The 21656-nt window shown below is 41.3% G+C and overlaps 1 protein-coding gene across 5 annotated transcripts in view; it reads right to left on the bottom strand.

Annotated features, from left to right (window-relative positions):
* Window positions 1–21656, bottom strand: part of lrp8 (low density lipoprotein receptor-related protein 8, apolipoprotein e receptor) — a 147584-nt gene that overhangs the window by 96607 nt on the left and 29321 nt on the right. The window contains exon 1 of one of the 5 annotated variants that reach the window (XM_048601963.1): window positions 16111–16316. The exons of the other annotated variants lie outside the window; for them this stretch is intronic. The gene's annotated coding sequence lies outside the window, so the exon portion shown is untranslated. Of the gene's footprint in view, window positions 1–16110; window positions 16317–21656 lie in introns of those variants that run through there. 5 annotated transcript variants of the gene reach the window in all.

Genomic DNA, 21656 nt, shown 5'->3' with positions numbered 1-21656 from the left:
ATTGGAGGGAATGTAGGCTAAGGAATAGTGACAAGTGAGTGGAACAGTCAAGGAAGTATGATGTTATACAGTAGGAGGTTTGGGGGTGGAGAAAAGGGCATGTGGTTAATTGGGAATTAAAGAAAGCAAAAAAGAGAAAAATAGCAAGAATAATTAACTGGGGGAAAGCCAAGTTCAATGGGATAAAAATGGATCTGGGCCAATTAAACCGGAATCAAATGTTGGCAGGGTAATTGAGTAATTGGTTACCTTTAAATAAGAGATAGTTTGGGTATAGTCAAAGGTACATTCCTCAAAAAGGGAAAAATGGGGCAAACAAATTCTGAGCTCCCATGATGAAAAGAAGAGATGGAAATAAAAAAGATAAAAATGATAGATGCCAGGTAGAAAACAGTTGAGAACCAGACTAAATATAGAAAGTTCAGAAGTGAGTTGAGAAAATAACAGAAACATTCAAATCAGGGAGAATGAAGAGTGATTGGCAACCAAAGGCAATCTCAATGTCTTCTATAGACATGCAAATAGTAAAAGAGTGATAAAAGGAAATGTGGGGCAAATAGGGATCAAAAGGGGTTTTATTCATGGAGGCAGAGGGCATAGTTGAGGTATTAAATGAATACTTTACATTTGTCTTTACCAAGCCATAGTGAAAGAGGAGGTAATTCAAACACTAGAAGGGCTTAAGGTTGAGAAGGGAAAGGTATTGAATAGACTGTCTGAAATGCATCCCAGATACTGAGAAGAGAGAGAGTGGAAGGTGCAAAGTCATTGATAATGTTTCTCTCTTGCTTTAGCTTAATAGTGTCACAGAAGACGGGAGAATTGCAGATGTTACACCATTATTCAAAAGAAGTATATAAATATAAAGGTCTGCAACTACAGATCAGTCAGTTTAACTTTGATAGTCAGGAAACTACTAGAAACAATAATTCAGGACAAAAATAAGCACTGTAGTCACACATGGGCCACTTAAGAAAAACCAGGATAATTAACAGAAAATAGTGTTTAGCTAACTTTCTAGAGCTATTTGAGATAACAGAGTTGATGAGAGCAATGCTGATGTTCATGTGTTATACACAAATGTCAAAAAAAGATCTGAAACACCGCCACACAACAAACTTGTTCAAAATGATAGCTCATGGAATAAAAGGGACAGTAGTAACACAGTTACAAAATTGGCTGAGTGACAGGAAACAGTTTCTTGGGCTGCAGAAAGCTGTTGAATGAAATTTACTAAGTCAGTGTTCTGACCCTTATTTTTCCAGATATATATTTATGACATGGACTTTGGTATAACATGGCACAATTTCAAAGTTTGCAGATGATATTTGGCAATATTTTGAACAGTGAGGAGGATAGTGTAGAATCTCAAAGAGGACAGACAAGATGGTGAAATGTGCAGATGAAGTTCCTTGCAGAGACATATGAAGTGATTCATTTTGGGTGGAAAACATGGAAACACAAATAGAAGGTAGAGTTCTAAAAAGGGGTGCAGGCGCAGGGGGACCCAAGTGCATATATGTAGAAGTAAAGGTGACAGGACAGGCTGAGAGAAGGGTTAATAAAGCATATGGTACCCTCTACTTCATTAATAGAGGCAGAGAGTACAGGTTCGATGCTAATTCCTTGCTCTTGTAGAAGACATAAATTCGGCCTCAGCTGGTGTACTATATCCAGTTCTGTGCTGCACTTTAGGAAGAATGTGAAGGCATTAGAGAGGGAACAGAAAAGATTCACAAGAATGGGATTCACAAAAAGAAATGAGATACTTCAGCTATGCAGGCAGATTAGAGAACACAGGTTGAGGGGAGATTTTATAAAGCGTATCCAAAATGATGAGGAGGTCTGGTCAGAGTGGATAAGGAGAAACTGCTCCCACTCATGAAGAACAAAGCAGCAGTGATTTAAAATAAATGGCAAAAGAACCAAAAGAATTAGAGATAAAACACTTATGCATAAGGTCAACAATTAAGATCTGGAATGTAGTGCCTGAGAGTGTGGTGAAGGCAAGTTCAATTGAAGTATTAAGGAGAGGATTATACTTTTCAGAAAATGCACATGGTTGTGGAGAGAAGACAGGGGAATGACACCAAGTGAAATGCTCTTTCAGATAGAACAGATGCAATGGGCCAAATGGCATCTTTCTCCATTGAAACAATCCTATGATGCTGTGAGAAAGGATTCTTGTCCAAAGCAACACTCAAAAATGTATAGACAAGAATGTAGAAGTAAACAGCACTGGAAACAGGTTCACCTGGTTTGGAAGCATTTCGTTCCCTTGTAGATCCTGAATCATAGACAGGGACAGTTGGTGCCAGAACTTTCCTTGTGTTAAGACAAGAAGCAGTCTCTAATTTACTGGGAGCGGCTTGTATTATGGGCGAATCCAATCTTGTCCTCAACTAAAATTGCCACACATTCAAATATTAAACAGGTATATGTATAGTAATTCAGTGAAGGAACTTTTGCTTGATTGACCGGTTTTTATTCTACCCACTCATGTTTCTGATTTATATCAATCACCTGATCACATGTACTTAGGTACAGTGAATAGTTTTGTTTTACGTGTAGTACAGGCAGATCATACCATACAAAGTGCATTAGAGTAATAGAACACAATGAAGAATACAATGTTACAGCTGCAGAGAAGGTGCACAAACAGCAAGATCAACATTAAATTTAAAATTTGAGAAGTCCACTCAGAAGTCTAATAACAGCATGGATCCCCTGAATGACAACGGCCAGTACCATGGCATCATCTCAAAGATGGCACTCGTTCTACTTAACCAATAGGTCCAATTGAAAAATGAGCAAGTATTCTTAACAAAATACTCAAATACTCTGTTGAACATCAGACCTGTTGGTTGTAAAGATGTTTGCAGAATTGTATTTGTATGTACAGGAAACAATCACCTCCATTGGAACGGTTGCTTTCTATAATCCAACTGAAAAGTTTGCTCAAAGCTGCATTTCAATTACATTTCAATTGATTGTCAACTTTTATGATGTAACCCATGGTATGTTATATTATTATATTACTGCTTTCATTAAACAGTAGATCATCCAACTCACTCTCAGGAAAATGATTTTTCGAAAAATGAAACTACCAGTTCATACCTAATTTTTCCAGAAGACTACCAAAAGTAATTGAACTTAAACATAAAGTTTAGAGAGAAAGTGAAATTTCCATTGTAAAAATACTTATTTCAGGCATGAATTCGACAAATCTATTTGTAACCTTCAGAAAAGTAAATAATTTATCTATAGGAGATAATAATAAATTAATCTCTTTCTCAGTGTTGCATGACATGGTCAGAACAAATGCACCAATGATGAATGCAATACAGTACATCCTGTTCAGTGTTAACATGCTTTTGACTGATTCCAAGGTCAGTTGTATCAGCAACATTCAAGCTACACTTTCCAGTCCTACTTCTGGGTCTATTCAACAAGCAGAATTTAACCGGAAGTCCAACTTAAAAATCACATTTCGTGTGGGATCAGTGTTTGCCAATCACAGCTCTGGAGGAAGTGGAGTTATTCTCACCCTACGTTCAGGTGTAAGTAAAATGAAAAAGGATCTTCAATTAATAAAGCTTCTCAGATCATCCTCATGAAGCACCGAGAAAGAAAACAGAACATTCAAATGTGTATTTTGCAAGAAGGCTACATTTTGGAGTGTGGGTTTTTGATTTTGATAGATAAGTAGCTTGATGTGCAATTTACTGTCTTGCAATCCCCTGAAAACCCATCTTACAAGAACATCCACGTTGTAAGCTGCACATTACATTAACAGTTAAACAAATTCACTACAAAAACAATCCCTCAAGGCTGATCAAAGAGGGTGATGCTGGAAATCGAAAATTAAAAACAAGCAAAGCTGATGTTGGATTCCTTCTTTCGTAGTACATGCTGCGTATTTGTTCTTCATAGTAAACCTTCAAAATTCAACAGTAAACATCATAACTCAATGTCACAGATTGGATACTATATACCTAGCCACATGTTGGCATGTTGGATGCTTGCCAATAGAAGAACAGAGAATTAAAATGTGGAATAGGTCACTTGCCTACTGAGGAGTTATTTTGTGATCTAGCTCTTCCCAAAAAACAATTTCCTCTCTCTTTGAAGAGGTCGACTCCTTAGTTTCACAGACATTTTAATTTTTTTCTGAGCCTTGACAGGAAGTATTAATGGGCATTTCACTCTTGACTGCATAACCAGCCTCATCCTGTTCTTACCTGCCATACCATTTAACACACACAAAGTTTATTGAAGTGTAAACAGAGACTGCAATTCCACTGATTTTGCCCCCATAGCCTTCTATAATGATGCCATTTTTAGCAATTGTCGCCCACATCCCTATGCAATCAACCCTTACCAATTTTGCTTTGAAAAAAGCTGAACTACCACTGGAGCAATATTCAACCAAAGAAGAACTTCATATTTTAATGCTGTTTCAGAGATAGTAGGAACTGAAGATGCTGGAGAATGTGAGATAACAAGGTGTAGAGCTGGATGAACACAGCAGGCCAAGCAGCATCAGAGGAGCAGGAAGGCTGACGTTTCGGGCCTAGTAAACTGTGTCAAGAGTATTTTCATGATATTGTAACAACAGGTACAGCATTTCAAAACCTTGGGACTGAGCCCATACTCCAGATTTCAAATCTTGTCAGCTTTCAAATTGGATCAGGTGAAATAGGCCAAGCCAGGTTGGATGGATCAAAGACTGCTTGGACATCAAGAAAAGGAGAGCACACTGGCCAATTAGACAAACAAGCAGCAAGTTATTTTACTGTTTTTAAATCGCATGGCAGTTTAACAAGTGCCCAGTTTTCAGACATTACTAATTTTCAGGTAGCTAGATTTGAGCAAGGTGCCTGTATTTAGAAAAGGACAAATGTTTAGACATCTCCAAATTCATTCACTTAATCCTTGGAAGTTTAGTTGTCAAGGGAAGTTTACAGTTCAAGCGCAGACATCGAGGAAAAAAGTAATGATTATGACTACCGAAGAAAGATTTCAGAAGAAGATTGATGAAGCAGTCATTGTTGGTAAAGCCACATGGTTTAATGGAACAGAATCAGTAGCTGGATCATACTTGGACTTCAAAAGGCATTCCATAACTTGCTGCACAAATGGTTGTTAGTCAAGATTAGGAATCGGGGATTTGGGGCCAGAGTACTGTGGTGGAAATGAAGATATAATAATAGGATCCCAGATTGAAATTATTTAACAGACAAATTATGTTATATCGGAACCAATCAACATAAACATCTGGTTAAATGCAAGTCGATACCAGTGTGGCCATTTCAATGATCACAGAACAAGTCTTTAACAAACTTCACTCTGGATTCCAATCCTTACCTTTGCGCAAGACCTTGGCTGGACTGAGAACCTATAATCGGGGAGCCTTTACAGATTATGGGTACAACTTCAGTTCCAGTCTCTTATGAGAAGCAACTGGTTCAGTTACCACCAATTGTAGTAAAAGGCTCGGGCCCAAGCTTGATGAATGAAATTGATTGAGAAATATTCACTTAGATTTGCTCAACATTAGTCGATTAGAAAATGGCTGCCTGAGTGAAGTCCTAATTAAATAAGAAGTTTCTCAGGAAGGTCTAGAGACTATCAAAGGAGCCAAAGCCACCTTGCATGTTGACCAGGAAGCAATTGCACGATTCTGCAAGGCCTGCACAGTGTCAGAAGGCTGGCAAACAAAGGAATCATCAAACCAGTCCAGTTTGTGGAATGAGCAACACCAATCGTACAGATTGCAGAGCCCGATGGGACGGTTCACCTTTGCAGGGATTTTAAACAAATGGTAAACCACTTTTCACAACTGGATAAATACCCAAGCCCTCACATCGGTGATTTATACGCAAAGCTGGCAGAGGGGGCTGTCCTTCACAAAGCTGGACATGAGCCATGAGTACTTGCAACTGCAGTTAGATGAGGATTCCCAGAAGTATGCTAAAATTAATACTCATAAGGGTTTGTACCAATACAGGCTGCTATATGGGGTATCATCAGCCTGAGCAATTTTTCAGCAGATGATGGAGAACATTTTACAAGGTCTACCCCAAGTAGCCATTTATCTATATGATGTGCTAAAAACAAGGAGGACCATTAAGTAGCATTTAGAACTTGGACACAGATGTTTCTCCCAAATGGGCATACATCCTTAGAAGGGAAAAATATGTGTTCCTGGCATCCCAGTGACCTACTTGGGCTACGGGGTCAGGGTGATCAAAGCTGCCCCAGCTCTCACAACTGTACCAGAGGTTAGGTCTGTCGATAGGTTAGTGAATTATTATGGAAAGTTCATACATAACTTGGCCTCTATCCTGGCACCTTTACATCAACATATCTAAAAGAAAGGGTCAGCCTTGGAAATGATCACGTAGCCAATCCATAGCTTTCAGTGAAGTGAAGAAACAGCTATCATCCTCTAAGGTGTTGGCACACACTATGATCCCAAGCGAGATCTTGTATTGACATGCAATACCTCCCCAGATGGCATCGAGATAGCATTAGCTCATGGTTGCCCAATGGACAGAAGTGCCCAACAGCATATGCATCCTGGAACTAAAACATGCCAAGACAGAGAAGGAAGGTTTGGCAGTCATATTTGGAGTCAGGAAGCTCCCCCAATACCTTTACGGATGTAAATTTGTAATAACAAATGGATCACAAACCTTTGCTAGGTCTACTTAAAGAGGACAAGGCAGTGCCACCCATAGCTTCAGGCCGAATTCAATGGTGGGCTTTAACATTAAGTACGGATAATTACAAATTGGAACAGCATCCAAGTAGTGCATGTGGATGCATCAAGCTGCCTCTCACTGACAGATACACTGCCGCTGGTATCACCACTGGAAGAGTCTGTTCTGATTTTAAACTTTCTGGACACACTTCCAGTCACAGCCGACAATATCAGAAAGATCCAGTCCTGGCAAAACTGAAACAGCTGGTGGAGGTGGGGGAAACCAAAGGCCCATCACAACCAGAAGTGAAACTGTTTTGGACCCGGAGAGACCAGATCACAGTAAAGGACAGCATTTTATTATGGCGTGCAAAAGTGATTGCCCTGAGCAAAGATTACCGGCTGAACTCCACCAGGGTCATCAAGGAGTTTCCAAGATGAAGATGTTGGCAACACATTATGTCTCATGGCCAGGATTGGATGCACACAGCAGTGTTGATGGGGCAGTGCCCAGAGTGCCAGCAGGAATAAAGATTACTGCCAGCAGCTCCCCCACATTTGTGGGAATAGCCGGATAAACTCTGGACTCCGTTAAATGTTGACAATGCAGGCCCTTTCATGGGTTCTTGGTCATTGTGGACGCCCATTGAAGGTGGCTGGATGTGCATGGAGTTCATTCGTCAAACACACGGATGATGGTAGAAAAACTGCACACATCTTTTGTAATATACGGACTCATGGAAGTATTGGTCACAGATAACAGGCCATTGTTTACCAGCAGGGAATTTGAGTATTTCTTAAAGTCGAATGATATTCATCATAAAGGACAGCTCCATAACCATCCATCAGCCAATGGTCTGGCAGAAAGAGCAGTTCAAACTTTGAAGGCAGGCTTAAGGAAACAGCCTGCAGCTTCACTGGATACGAAACTATCCGGGTTCCTGTTTGATTACAGAATCATCCCTCATGCAACTAAAGGGATACCTCCAGCAGAGTTGTTAATAGGGCAAACACTCAAGACCAGGTTAAATCTGATCATCCCAGATCTGAAGGGAGGATGATACAGCATCAGGAATGCCACTGCCCGACACAAGACTCTGCTAAGCAGGAGAGACAGTTTACATCAGGGCATGATGTTTGATGTAGCCACCACGGGAATGGCCCTGCATGGGTAAGAGGCATCGCCAATGCCAGGTCAGGTCCAGTGACTTATAAAGTTCAGGCAGGTGCGATGCCCTTGAACGAGTGTGTGGACCACATGGAAGCTGCAAGCGGGGCGGGAGCAAAATATGCCCGGTTCTTCAGAACAGTTGGAAAGGCTGACAGAACCCATGGGTTCTCCCTCTCTATCAAGCATTGAAGAGACCTCAGAATCTGAGATGGACACAGCAGATGTCGCTACTTTTGCCACCTGAAGAAAATGAATTTCTTCTGAGTTGCTCCATACAAGTAGCAAGCTACTGTGCATTACACACCACCTATGTCTAAGGCAGAGTTGGAGGAACCTGACCCAGTGCTAAAACACATCTGGAGGAGCTACCAAAAAAAAACAAACTGGCCTATGTCCTCAGACTCAGAGGAGGAAAGATGGAGTGACTGTAACAAGGTCAACCAGGTGGACCTCATAGAATAGGAGCTCCCCAATTGTGGCTGTTAACCTGATCCACTCAGGGAGCCCTGGCTGACAGATATAAACAGGGGTTTCAGACACCGTCACTCTGACAGCTGGCTCTGAGGAAGCTGGATCAGTGTCGAGGATGTTGCACTTGTAAGTGTGACTTGGTGACAGGATACCGTTCTCTACGGAGTTTTTTTATCATCTTGGTTTTAAAATAAGAGTGTACTGGGACATTAAAAAATTGCTACAACTATGCAAGGTTTTGGTGAGACCATGCCTGGTGTACAGCATGCTATTTTGGTCTACTTACTTAAGAGGAAATACTCCCCTTTAGATGTGGTGCAACAATGACTCACCAGATTGATTCTACAGAATGAGTGGGCTTCCTGTGAAGATAGATTGAGTAGAATTGGCCTATATTTTTTGGGGTTCACACAATGGAGAGGACATCTCATTTAAATGTAGAACATAGAGGCTTGACAGGAAAGATGCTGAGGGACTATTTTACTTGGCTGGAAATCTAGAACTAGTGGTTGCAGCCACAGAGTAAGCAGACAGCCATTTAAGACATGGATAAAGGGAAATTCCTTCACTCAGGGTTTTGAATACTTGGAATTCTCTAGCCAGAGGGACATAAATGCTATGTTAATGGGTGTATTACCAATACTCAAGACAGTGCTCTGATATTAATCAATATCTAGGAAAATAGAGGAATACGGGAAAACAGTGGGAGAGTAGAACAAAAGCAGAAGTTTTTGTTTCTCTCTTTACAAAGTTAACTTTTTGAGTTGTGAACAGTAACCCTTCTTCAGAATGCAAAAGTGGGGTTGATTTTGAAGTTTAGCCATAATCTTATTGTTCCTCGGAGCAGGCTTGAGGAGACAAAAGGACTACTCCAACTTTTCTGTCCAACACACTCATAAGTGAGTCAGCCAATGTATATTGGACAGATATCAGCAAATCAGAAAGAGGGCAATATTTAAAAAGAAAGCTAGAACAGACAGTGTCAATTACAGACCCATTGGTCTTATTTTCATGTAAAAATAACGGAATCAACAACACTGAATAAATACAAGGGTTATCTGTAAAGTTACGAAAAGCAGTCAAAATACATTAAAGGAAAGATTCTGACAGACCAACCTCCTAGAATTGGCAAAGTGGGGGGACTGTGAGAAATCCTATGATATAGAGACTTCAACTCCTCAAAGGGCTTTTAAGTTTCAGAGTATAGGCTTTTATTAAACTCAAAGCTGGGGGATTCAGGTTAGAAGAGTTATGCAAGGGGCAGGATATGGCTGGGAAGAATGAATAAACTGTCTCAGGGTACAGTGCTGGAACTACTATTATTTTAAATTTATATTCATGAAATATTCATGGATTCATGAAATTATTGGTTAAACACCAAACTGGAAACGGTAGTGAAATGCAAAATGATATGATCAAAATAAGTGAGAAGTGATAACATTGGTAGTTTAAATCTAATGCAGGTAAGTATAAATAATAACAAAAAAGATGTAATGTACTCCATGAAATATGTTAAATCATGAAAGATGGAAGTGCACTAGACTTGGAGTCTTGGTAGACTCAGTTGTAAGCACGTTGATTCAAAGGGGATACCCTAAGTAATTATAGATCATTCAGCCTAACCTTGGTGACAGGCAGATTATTCAAAAAAAAAATTCCAGAGTATGAATCACCATTTAGAAAATAACAGATTTATCAAGAACACAGTCATTGAATCATAAATACATAGAATCCCTACAGTGTGGAAGCAGGCCATCAGCTCCATCGAGTCCATACTGACCCACTGAAGAGCAAGCCACCCAAACCCCCTTATACCCCTCTACCCTATATCCCTGTAACCCTGCATTTCCCATGGCTAACCCATCTAGCCTGCACATCTCTAGACACTATGGGCAATTTAGCACGGCCAATCCGCCAAATTCCCACATTTTTGAACTGTGTGGGAGGAAACTGGGGCACCTGGAGGAAACCCATGCAGACACAGTTGGTGTGGATTTATTAATCAAACACATTATCTCTAACTGGCTCAACATTTTTTGAGATAACAAGGAGAGTCAGTGAGGGTGCTGCATTTGATGTAGCCTATGTGAATTCAGCAGGCTTTTGACAAAGCCGGAAAACTTCAAGCTTAGCGAGTCTTAGGGAAAGTTCCAAGTTAGGTCCAAAACTGGCTCAATGACAGGAAGTAAACAGTTGACAGGCAGACCTGTCAGAGGGTGGTTTTCGCTGGGATTCTGCGTGGTTCAGTAGTGATACCCCAGTATATCCATACAAAAGAGAGATTTTGTGTTCAAACTGTTATAAAAATTAATATTCAGCAACATTAAAAACAGCTAATTATTTAACAGTGCCTTTAAACTGTCAACCTAAATATGAACGCCCCTCTCCCCCACCTCCCTGAACATTATACAGTTAGTTTTTGAAATGCAATCAAACATCACTTGGCTGTAGCAATAATCCAGAAGAAATGTCAACAAGCAACTTGGAAAAATAGACTGTACAGGCTGGGTTTGTTTTACTTAGAGCAGAGGAGACTGAGAGGCAATTTGATTGAGATCTATAAAATTATGAGGAGCATTGATTGGGTAGACAGAAAGGACGTTTTTCCCTTGATGGAGGGATCAATGACCAGGGAGTATAGCTTTAGGGTCAGGAGCAGGAGGTTTAAAGGGGGTGTGAGGATTTGTTTCACCTAGAGTATGGTGGGAATCTGGCCCTTACTGCCTGTTAAGGGTGGTAGAAGCAGAAACCCTCATTACATATAAGGAATACTTAGATGTACACTTCTGATGCCAAGGCAAACAAGGCTATGAGCCAAGTGATGGAAAATGGGATTAGAATAGTTATGCATTGTTCTGTCGCATACTCAATGGGCAAAAGGATCTTTTCTTTCTGTGCTATAGACCCGTATGAATCTGACTAACTCCATTGAAGCTACACGAATAAATAGCAATGGTACTTGCTAACCAACACCAAATGGACTGTCAACAAAGCAGTCCAGCAGGGGATAAGGAAACCAAAGTAGCTGCTGAAGGTACTGGAAAGGGTAGGCAATTCAATCAAAATTGTTGTACAACTGAAGCTGAATTTAGGTATCTTCGATTACATAATTAGCAACCCAAATTCTGTTTCAGGCCTTGAGGATGCCTCCAAAAATACAAAAAGCCTTTGGGCAATAAATGCTGGCCCACCAGCAACACCCATGTCCCACAAGTGAATAAAAGGACCCAATTTAAGGCTGGACATTTTTCAGTCACCCTGAATCCATTGGATACTGATTTGCCAAAGTTGGGCCTTAATGCACCTATTTAGCATCCATAAAATGATGGATATGTATTACATAGTCTGCAAGCAGGAGAGTGGGATGTCCACCAGTATCAATTTTAGCAAACATCAACATTGTTGATGTAAATGGTATGTTAGACAGCTTGTTTCTCTCACCAGTGGTGTCCACCCTACCCTGAAAGTTGAGAAGAAAGTCTTCTCCTTTGATAACTGCATGTATGGACCAATTAAGACAACACCAGAAACCTTCACTTGATATTTCCTAAAATAGCAAAACTAAAGACTTAGGAAGAGGGAAGGTGGTACGTGTTTGGAGAAAGGGTCTGGATATTACACAACTCTTATCCCAACCAGTGTGTTGTATAGTCATGTCACACACAGTTTTACTGCATTTACAAAGGTACTGTGCTTACCTAGTATGTGGTATTGTAGCGTTCTTTAAGGTTTTGAACCAACACCTTTCCTGGTAGCACCTCCACATAATCACTATTGAGCTTCAATATGGCAATTAATTCTGAAAGCATTAACTTCAAATGTTTGTGAATTAGTCACCCACCTCAGAGCAACAGGATAGGTAACATCACAGCTTGATGATTTTATGGTGTCAAATCAGACTGGATGACAATCCAGCATCTGAATTTTATACCGATGTTTTACTTTATCACGGAAAAGCTGGGGTGTCTGATTTGCTCATATTAACAGAAACATTAAGTAATACCAAATATCCACCATTTTACAAATGAGTGACCCAGTACTGTTTCAATTTGTGCACAGCATTTAGCCACCCGATAGAGCATGAGCCAAAGGCTAAATATGTATACCACACAACGCCAGAATAGCAGTTACGCTTATTCAGTACACCTCCTTCCAAGGCTCCAGACAATCTTTCCAAATCCGACAGGGATTCATCTGTACATCCTCCAACCTGGTCTCTGTATCCTTTGCTCCCAATGTGGCCTCCTCTACATCGGTGAGACCAAGCGCAGACTCGGTGACCGATTCGCGGATCATCTGCGCTCTGTACGCTTTAATCAACAACACCTTCTGGTTGCCAACCATTTTAACTCCCCCTCCCACTCCTTGGGTGACATGTCCATCCTGGGCTCCTCCAATGTCACAATGGCACCACCCACAAACTGAAGGAACAACACCTCATTCCACCTCGGGAGCTTTCAGCCGATGGCCTCAACATAGAATTCACTAGTTTCAAAATCTCCTCACCCCCAGCCTCATCCCATGTCCAACCCTCCCTTTCATTCTTGCCTTCTTGACCTGACACAACCTGTCCATCAACTTTCTCACCTATCCACCCTACCCTTCCCATTGACCATTCTCCACAACCCCCAACCTGCATCCACATATCACCATCCCAACTACCTTCTCCCAGCCCCAAACCCCCTCCATTTCTGAGCTCTCTTCCCCCTCCCCAGTCCTGATGTAGGGTGTAAATCTGAAATGTCAATGTTCCTGCTTCTCTGACGCTGGCCAACTTTCCTTGTATCCTGCCTAGTTGCTTCTTTAGTTTTTACACTACTCCAAGATTAATCCCTAGTAGTTTCTGACAAATGGTGCACAGTCTGGCCAAGGCATAAAACAGGTGTGATTGCTTTCCATGGTTGTAAACTCTGTTGTCCCTGCCAATCCTAGGTAAATGTATCTCTGGGTATGGGAGACCATGCAAAGCAAAACCATCTTAAGGTCCCCTTTCCAAATTGTATCCTAGTGATCCTTGCTATAAGTGTGAGTGTGTACATCAGGAGACGACAGGAATAAAATCAGTATTGTTTTGTGCCCAGTGGTCAAGTTCTCTGCCAACCTTCATTGTTATGAAAACAAAAAGATAATGCAAGACCCTTTACCAAGTGACTGTGCCAAAGCAAAGGAGACATTTGCTTCAGAGGAAGTGAGAAATGTGTCTTGGAAAGCAGAGGTGAAAAATAAATCTCAGGAAATGTGAGTTTGTGGCAACTTTGAAACAGTTCAACAAGTGTTTCAATGCAGCCTCTGTTTAAATAAACACGTCATTAATGTTTTAATAAGGGTGATGATGCTATGGCTTTAAGAGGTGTATTTTGTCCTCTTTTTTTATGAACAAAGGTTGAGACAGAGTGAGCAGTCTGTTCAAAGCCAATAGAGTAAACAGCTTGTGCAGGCTTAGGTTTTTTTAATTTGGAACAATAGAAGTCGTCTGAATGGGTGGGGTCAAATTCCCACAGAACCAGGATTTGTAGTTTTAGCTTTCATCTGTTGCTGGGATCCTGAAGCTGGATGTGGAAGTTCATATTTCTCTCTCTGTACCAGCTAAACGTTGGGGTTCTCTTCCTGCTGCTAGCATTGCATGTGAGGCAATCTGTTTTACTGAATCTGCCTTTGCCAAGGGTGTGTTTATGGGACCTTATTATGTTGAAACAGTTAATTAATTGTAGTTAATATATCTATCATTTTGCTAAGCATTTCGATAGTTACAATTAAGCCAATTATTTTATTTCATTTGTATTTTGACTGTAGTGTAAAGATATTGTATTTTAATTAACATTGAGTAGTTTGACCAAGTGAATTGCATCTGGACTGCAATGTCTTCCACCTACCTTTTTCATATTTTAAAAAAAAACTTAGGGTTTAGACTATCTTAACATATTTTGAGGAGGTTTGGTCTGGTCCATAACATAAGAATACAAAACAAAATCTATTTCTGCACAACATGGATTGAAATTGCAGCAAGTTGATGACAGCTAAATGAATGGACAATTCAATTATTCCTCTGAAAGTGAGATTTCGTAAAAAGTTCAGAAAGAACAAGTTTCATGGTGAAATTGCAGAAGACAAAATTATTACTTTTTCTTACTGATTTTTCCACTAAGAATGTGCTGTGAATGATAAAATGTAAACATTTCCAGTACAGAGAGGAGGACTGCATGCTAGCAAGGCAATACACAAACTGTTTCAAACAAACAGTAGGACTGGAGATGTTAAATCGCTACTGGCTACTATTTTCTTGTAAAGATTTTACTTTATAACTTTTCAGCTTTTGTTTTGTTATTTTCTCAAGCAAGTTGAGGTGGATAAGAATTCTACAGTTCAGAGACCTGAACGTTAGTGTCTGGGGGGTGGACTGAAGAGTGATTCTTGATTTCAAAGCACGAGATTGGAGGAAGGCTGAAGATCATTTAGTGTGGTTTTCTTCTTAAGACCTTGTCTTTGCAGTAAACAGCTGAGCGGGGTGGGTCAGTGCATGGGAAAGTCATTTCATTTGTATTAAAGGTGGCATTTTATTTGCATTTATATTATCTGGACCAGAGGACAATTGGTCATGTTCAGAAAATGAGAAAGTAACACTGATGGAGTGGCATTACCATCCTGTTTTCTACAAGTTGCTTCTTCCGGTGCTGATGAATATTCATACTGCAATCAATGTGATACTGGACAGAGTTTTGACAAAGTCTTTGATCTGACACAGTATTGATCTTCCTTCCTGCTTAGGCGCTGTCTGATTGGTAACTATTCGTTTAGCTTTCACAAGTCATTTTACACATGTGTTTATATCAAAAAAAAGGAGCTGGTCACCACATTTGATTATCAAAAGGATCTCTGCCTTAGTTTTGCAACTGTCAGAAATGATGTGACCTGACCGTATGAATGATCATACTGAAATATCACCCATTTACTTGTGGCAAGATGGCATGGCAAAATCACTGTTATATGTAATATAATCAGTGTCTTAAAGGACAGGAGAGACTTGAGACTCCTTTAGATATACACAATGTGGAGCAACTAGATAAGGGCTATAAAAAAAACAGAAAACTGCCAAGTGTTCCATATCTTGAGAGTGAAGTAGGTGATGCCTCAGCTCAATGTTCTTTTAGCATGACAGTTTTGATGAAATAGCTTAGACTTAAAATGCTAGTCGGAATTGTATGGGGCCTCAAAGTGGGCGGGAAGGTAGGGGGTGGAAAATTGGGTTGCAAAGCAGTGGGAGACAGGCTTGCAGCTAATAAAGAGCCTCTACCAGCAGCAGAGGTGCCCTACTCCATATGGGAGACCAGGAAAGTACTTCTTGGCTGCTATCTTGTGGGCTTGGGATAGGGAAGAGGCTCACTGACCGTGCAACTTGTGGCCCACGAGTACTCCTGATGTCTCAGCTATCCCCTTGTGAACATGCACTGCCCTCACCCTCCATCCATTGGCTGTCCCCACCTCCTCAAGGCCTGGCTGAACAGCCCCAGTAAGACTGTTTCCAATGGTACGGGCAGTTCCATGCTGCTTTCCCTATACTTTTGCGGTACCAGTGGTGGCCACATTCCCTGAGTTCCCACAACCAGCCAGTGCGGGGATACCTTCAACTTTAAGGCTGATGAATGGGGCCATTGTCACCCCTCAAATCCTGGATTTTAACTATGCTTCTCACTCCATGGATGCTGCAGACCTGCTAAATGTTACCACTTTTTTTCTGTTTGTTTTTGTTAGGACTTCCACGTACCTGTTATGATTTTGCAGAGTAAAGCTGGGCTGTCACACCTCTAATGACAAAGAGCAGATGATTTCTCTGTGTAATTGAGGAGTTTTACTCGACACGATCCCGATTTCAATTGAACCTTTGTAATATTAAAAACCCAGGATGATGGTCAGCTTTCTAACAAAGTGTGGTGATTGATGATATTTTGCACTTGCTTGAAATCTGGTGACTTCACACACACTGGACCCAATTTTAATCCATTTAAAAACCCACTGATTTGGACAGAGTTAAAATCCCGTCCGATTTTCCCTTCAGCTGCAAACCATGCAAGATAATTGGTATTTCACAAAGATTCAGTCTTTTAATCAATAGACTATTAATCTGAGGACTAATTGCATGGCATATCTCTTAATTAGCTTGAGCACATTTCATTAAAGTTAGAGATGAGGACATTTTTAAATGGATGATCTCATGGGATGTGATCCTAATTTGACACAGCCTTGAACAATATCAAATTCTTATGTGAAGCTTGGGATGAGAAGGGACTGAAATTATTTTTCTAGGAGTTTGACAAATTGACAATTTGTTGAAATTGAAAAGGCACAATTGATTTGAAGTCTATAATTTTACTCTTTTGAAGGAAGCAGAACAATTGAAGTAATTCCAAGCATTGCAAACTTTATTTGGAAATAATTTAAAGAAATTTAAGGATTGTTTGCAGCATGGGCTGAGCATGTGACTCTCTGCAGGTCCCCATTTCCAATGCCAGGTCCCTCAATAAGGCACTGAGCGCTATTGAAAGAACCCACCTTCCGCACCCCACAGGAGACAAGTATCACTGAAAGGTTCTTCCTCCCACCTATCCCCTCCTCCCACCTCAAGCCGCACCTCCATCTCCTACCGACCAACCTCATCCCACCCCCTTGACCTGTCCGTCCTCCCTGGACTGACCTATCCCCTTCCTAACTCCCCACCTACACTCACCTTTCCTGGCCCCATCCCCGCCTCTTCGACCTGTTTGTTTCTTCTCCACCTATCCTCTCCTCTATCCCTCTTCTATCCGCCTCCCACTCTCTCCCTATTTATTTCAAAACCCCCTTCCCCTCCCCCTTTTCTGATGAAGGGTCTAGGCCCGAAACGTCAGCCTCTCTGCTCCTATGATGCTGCTTGGCCTGCTGTGTTCATCCAGCCCTGCACCTTGTTATCACTGAAAGGTTTGCATGTTGCACTCCTTCATGGTGACCAGTCCCAATGCTGTGTTAGTGCCAGTGATGGCAGACAGTCAGCCTTCATTCATTTCTCGTTTGGAGTCTGTGATCTTTGAAGCTGAAAGGCTACCTAGCATTGACTTAATCAAGGTGGAGGCTAGATGTTGGTGGAGTCTCCAACCCCATCATCCTATCCAACTAAGTATCCTTCCTGCCTCCACATGACAGCATTAAGTACCACCCTATGAATATGTTTTAACCAGATATATACATTCCTAAAGACTGAATGTGTTGACAGATACGTTGAGAAGACAATGTGAGATTGAGTTCAAATAAAATGGAAAGGCCTGTCAGGATAATTTTTTCACTTAAAGCATAGAACTGAAAATGGGGATGATATCTTTCCTTAATGATTTTTACTTTTTATTATCTGTAGTGCTGATGAGATCCCTAATGCTTTCTGTTTTGGCATGATAGGATAGTGCTTGTTGGTTCATATAAGAAATCTGCCAGGATAAATGGTACAATGTCATTCTGTCAGGAGAAGGGAAACAAATTAGATGACGTGCAGAAAAGAATTGTTTCTTTAAAACCTTTACATCTTACTCCCAAGAAACAGCTCCTAGGAATTATGTGCTTTTATTGTCCAAAACAGCAAGTTGGGAAGTGCTGAGCCACTCACTTACTCAATTTAGCAAGTCCAATTTTACCAGTATTTGTCATCCAAAGGTAATTTTGAAAATGGAGCATTTCACTCAGCGGTGGCCTACTTGTACTCCATGCCAAAAAAAAACACACTGAGTTCATTCTGTTGAAGTGCTTATTTTGTGAAATGCTGTTTGAAGTGAGCCATATGGCTCACGGTGACAAGCAAATGGTATCAACTTGACACAGCCATAAACTGCCTTCAAGACAGGAGTGTAGTTCACATTTACTTCTGCAGATGGTACGGGACCATTTTTACTTTAGCACCACTTAAACTGCAAGGCAATTATGAGACTGAGAGTTCAGGGTGCTGGTTATTATCACCTTTTTTATGTTTTTACACTGAAAACGTTCAGTTCAATTAGAAGGTTTTTTTTGAGTTTGGGCAGAAGGTGGAAATAAGTAAATTTCCTTTCAACTCCATGAGCATATTGGGACCAGCACAGGCAAGTTTCCCTGAATTTTTCATTCAGTCCGTGTGGGCCAATGTCTTTGCAATTGGAGTTGCTGCTTACTTAACTTTCTAACTGATTTTGCCTGTTGGAATATTCACTCCAGTAACTGTCTCAGAACCGACATTTATTCCAAACCCACTCTCTCACCCTACACCTCTCACCTACGCTCCTGCAAGAATGCGATCCCATACTCCAAATTGCTCTACCTCCACTGCATCTGCTCCCAAGATGGAGTGTTCCACTCCCGGACATCCCAGATGTCCTCCTACTTCAAGGCCAGTAACCTCCCTCACTCCGTTGATTCATAATGCCCTCAACCGTATCTCTTGCATTTCCTGCAATTCGGCCCTCACATCCCCTCCCCCAAAACAGAAATAAAGAAGAATCCCCCTTGTCCTCACATACCACACCACCGACCTCCACATCCAGCGTATCATTCTCCACCACTTCCGCCACCTGCAATCTGACCCCAGCACCAAAGAGATATTTCTCTCCCTACCCCTATCTGCCTTCCGTAGACACCACTCTCTCCATGACTTGCTCATCCACTCCACACTCACCACTGACCCCACCACCCCCGGCACCTTTCCCTGCAACCACAGGAGATGCTACACCTGCCCCTAAACCTCCCCTCCCACCTCCATCCAAGGCCCCAAACAATCCTTCCGAATCCGACAGAGATTCACCTTTACGTCCTCCGACCTGGTCTACTGTATCTATAGCTCTCGATGTGGCCTCCTCTACATCGGTGAGACCAAGTGCAGACTCGGGGACCGATTTGCAGAGCATCTGCACTGTACGCTTTAATCTACAACACCTTCAGGTTGCCAACCATTTTAACTCCTCTCCCACTCTCTTGGTGATATGCCCAGCCTGGGCCTCTTCCAGTGTCACAGTGACACCACACGCAAACTGGAGGAGCAGCACCTCATATTCTGCCTCAGCAGCCTACAGCCCGATGGCCTGAACATAGAATTCACCGGTTTCAAAATCTCCCCATCTCCCAGCCTCATCCCATGTCCAACCTTCCCTCTCATCCCTACCTCCTTGACCTGACACAACCTGTCCGTCGTCTTTCTCACCTATCTCCACAACCCCTTAACTGCATCCACCTATCACCATCCCATCTACCTTTCCCCAGCCCCACCCTCCTATTTATTTCTGAACTCCCTTCCCCCTCCCCAGTACTGGTGAAGGGTGTAAACCTGAAACTTCAATTTTCCTGTTCCTCTGATGCTGCCTGACCTGTATTGCTCCAGCTACATGCTGCTGGACTCTGAATCCAGCATCTGGAGTTCTTGCTATCTACAAGGAAAATTTGTCTTTAGATAGATGATCCATTTCTCAATTTTTTTCTGACTCTCTTTCGCTGTTGTAACTACTTTTCCCTCTTTCTGGGAGACAAATTGTTAGTACGATAGTAATCGTGAGGCATAGCTTCATGCTCCAGAGACATGACTTCAAACCCACAATGTAATCTGGAGGAATTCAAATTTAAATAATTGATAGGCAAGGATTAAAAGATAATCTCATCAATAGTCATAAAACTACAGATTTATTGTCATAAAAATCCATCTGATCATTAACACATTCAGGGAAGGAATTCTCCCAGTCTTACTTTTTTAGGCATATATGCAACTCTAGACTCTCAGATTTGTCATTAACTCTCACAGGCCTTGTAAACTATTCATTTGTACCAAACTGCAACAGGAAAGAATTAAAAATAAAACTGGACAGACTGCTCAATATAAACCTAAGCACCAAAACTGACAAAGATACACATTACCCAGTAAATCCTACAAAGTCCAGCTCACTAACATCTGGGGAATTCTGCTCATATTAGGAAAAGCTGTCCCATGGACTAGCCAAGCAACTATCCAATATAGTAACAGCCATCTAGTTATACCTTGCTGACACGTTCCAGACTCTTACATCATCATCCTTGGGTATGCCCTGTCCCACCATCAGGGCAGACCCAAAAAGAGATGGCAGACACAGTGGTATGCAGGAGTGACCCTGGGAGTCCCTGATATTGACACCATACCCAATGAAGTCTCATGGAATCAGGTCAAATAGGAGCAAGGAAATATCCCATTGATTACCATCTACTGCCTTTCCTCAGCTAATGGATCTATACTCCCCCATGTTGAAAACTACTTGCAAGAAGCGCAGAGTGTGGCAAGGACACAGAACGAATTCTGGTTGGGGGTCTTATTATCCATCATCAAATGCAGTTTGGTAGCACCATTACTGACTAAACTGGCACAGCACCAAGGGACATTTCTGTCAGACAAAGCCTACAGCAAATGGTGAACCAGCAAGAGGGATGATTTCAATCTCACTAATAAATCTGTCACAGATGTATCTCTCCATAACAGCATTTGTAGTAATAACCATTGCATGCATCCTTTTGGAAAGGAAGGCCCAACTTTACCAGAGGACACCATCTATCATGTTGTGTGGTACATCCTAACACATAGTTTAGGATTTTCCTCCTTACAGGATGGACATAGGCAACAACCTTCATCATTGCCTGCAATGTAGAGCTCAACCTTAGGCTAGCTGAGAAAGCATAAGTATTTGAGTACCAGGATTGTGAAAACCTAACTTGACAGTAATGTTACCATTTACAAGGCAATGAGGGGGACAAGAAGTGTGTGTGATCATCACTGCAGTATTGAGAAAGTGCAGGAGGACAATGAAGGCTGCAAATGAAAAGTAGGGTAAAGGGAGAAAGAAAACAGAAGAAAAGTGACAGAGACAAAAAGAGTTCAAAGGATCTACACAAGTAAAAGTAGCAATTGAGGCATTGCATTAAGTCAGGAGAACAGGGCCACACTGATTCTTCCTGGATTTCATAATCACATCTCAAAATGATAAAATGTATTAGGAGGAAAGATGAGCACAAAACTAATCATAACCTTAAATCAGCTGAAGAGAGTTATAACATATAGTGTTACCAAACACTGAGATGGTCACACTTCTGAAACAACTAGAAATAATGGGTCATCCTTTAAATATAGTGAAAGAAAAAAGCCATAATTCCTTCAATTCCCAATTGCAGGCTGACTATACAAGCAAACTTTGGAAGAATTCTGCCTTTTGTCTCCAGCTTCCTGAGTTTGTGGCAAGTAAATAACACACAAGGAAAAAGATGCTCTCACTGTCCTTCTTGAACAGCTACAGCTGCAACTGGTAGGCC

This window comes from Rhincodon typus, chromosome 10 (assembly GCF_021869965.1).
Source record: "Rhincodon typus isolate 14 chromosome 10, sRhiTyp1.1, whole genome shotgun sequence".
Taxonomy (NCBI): Eukaryota; Metazoa; Chordata; class Chondrichthyes; order Orectolobiformes; family Rhincodontidae; genus Rhincodon; species Rhincodon typus.
The sequence above is the reverse complement of the archived record's forward strand: the minus strand, read 5'-3'. Positions and strand labels throughout refer to the sequence as shown.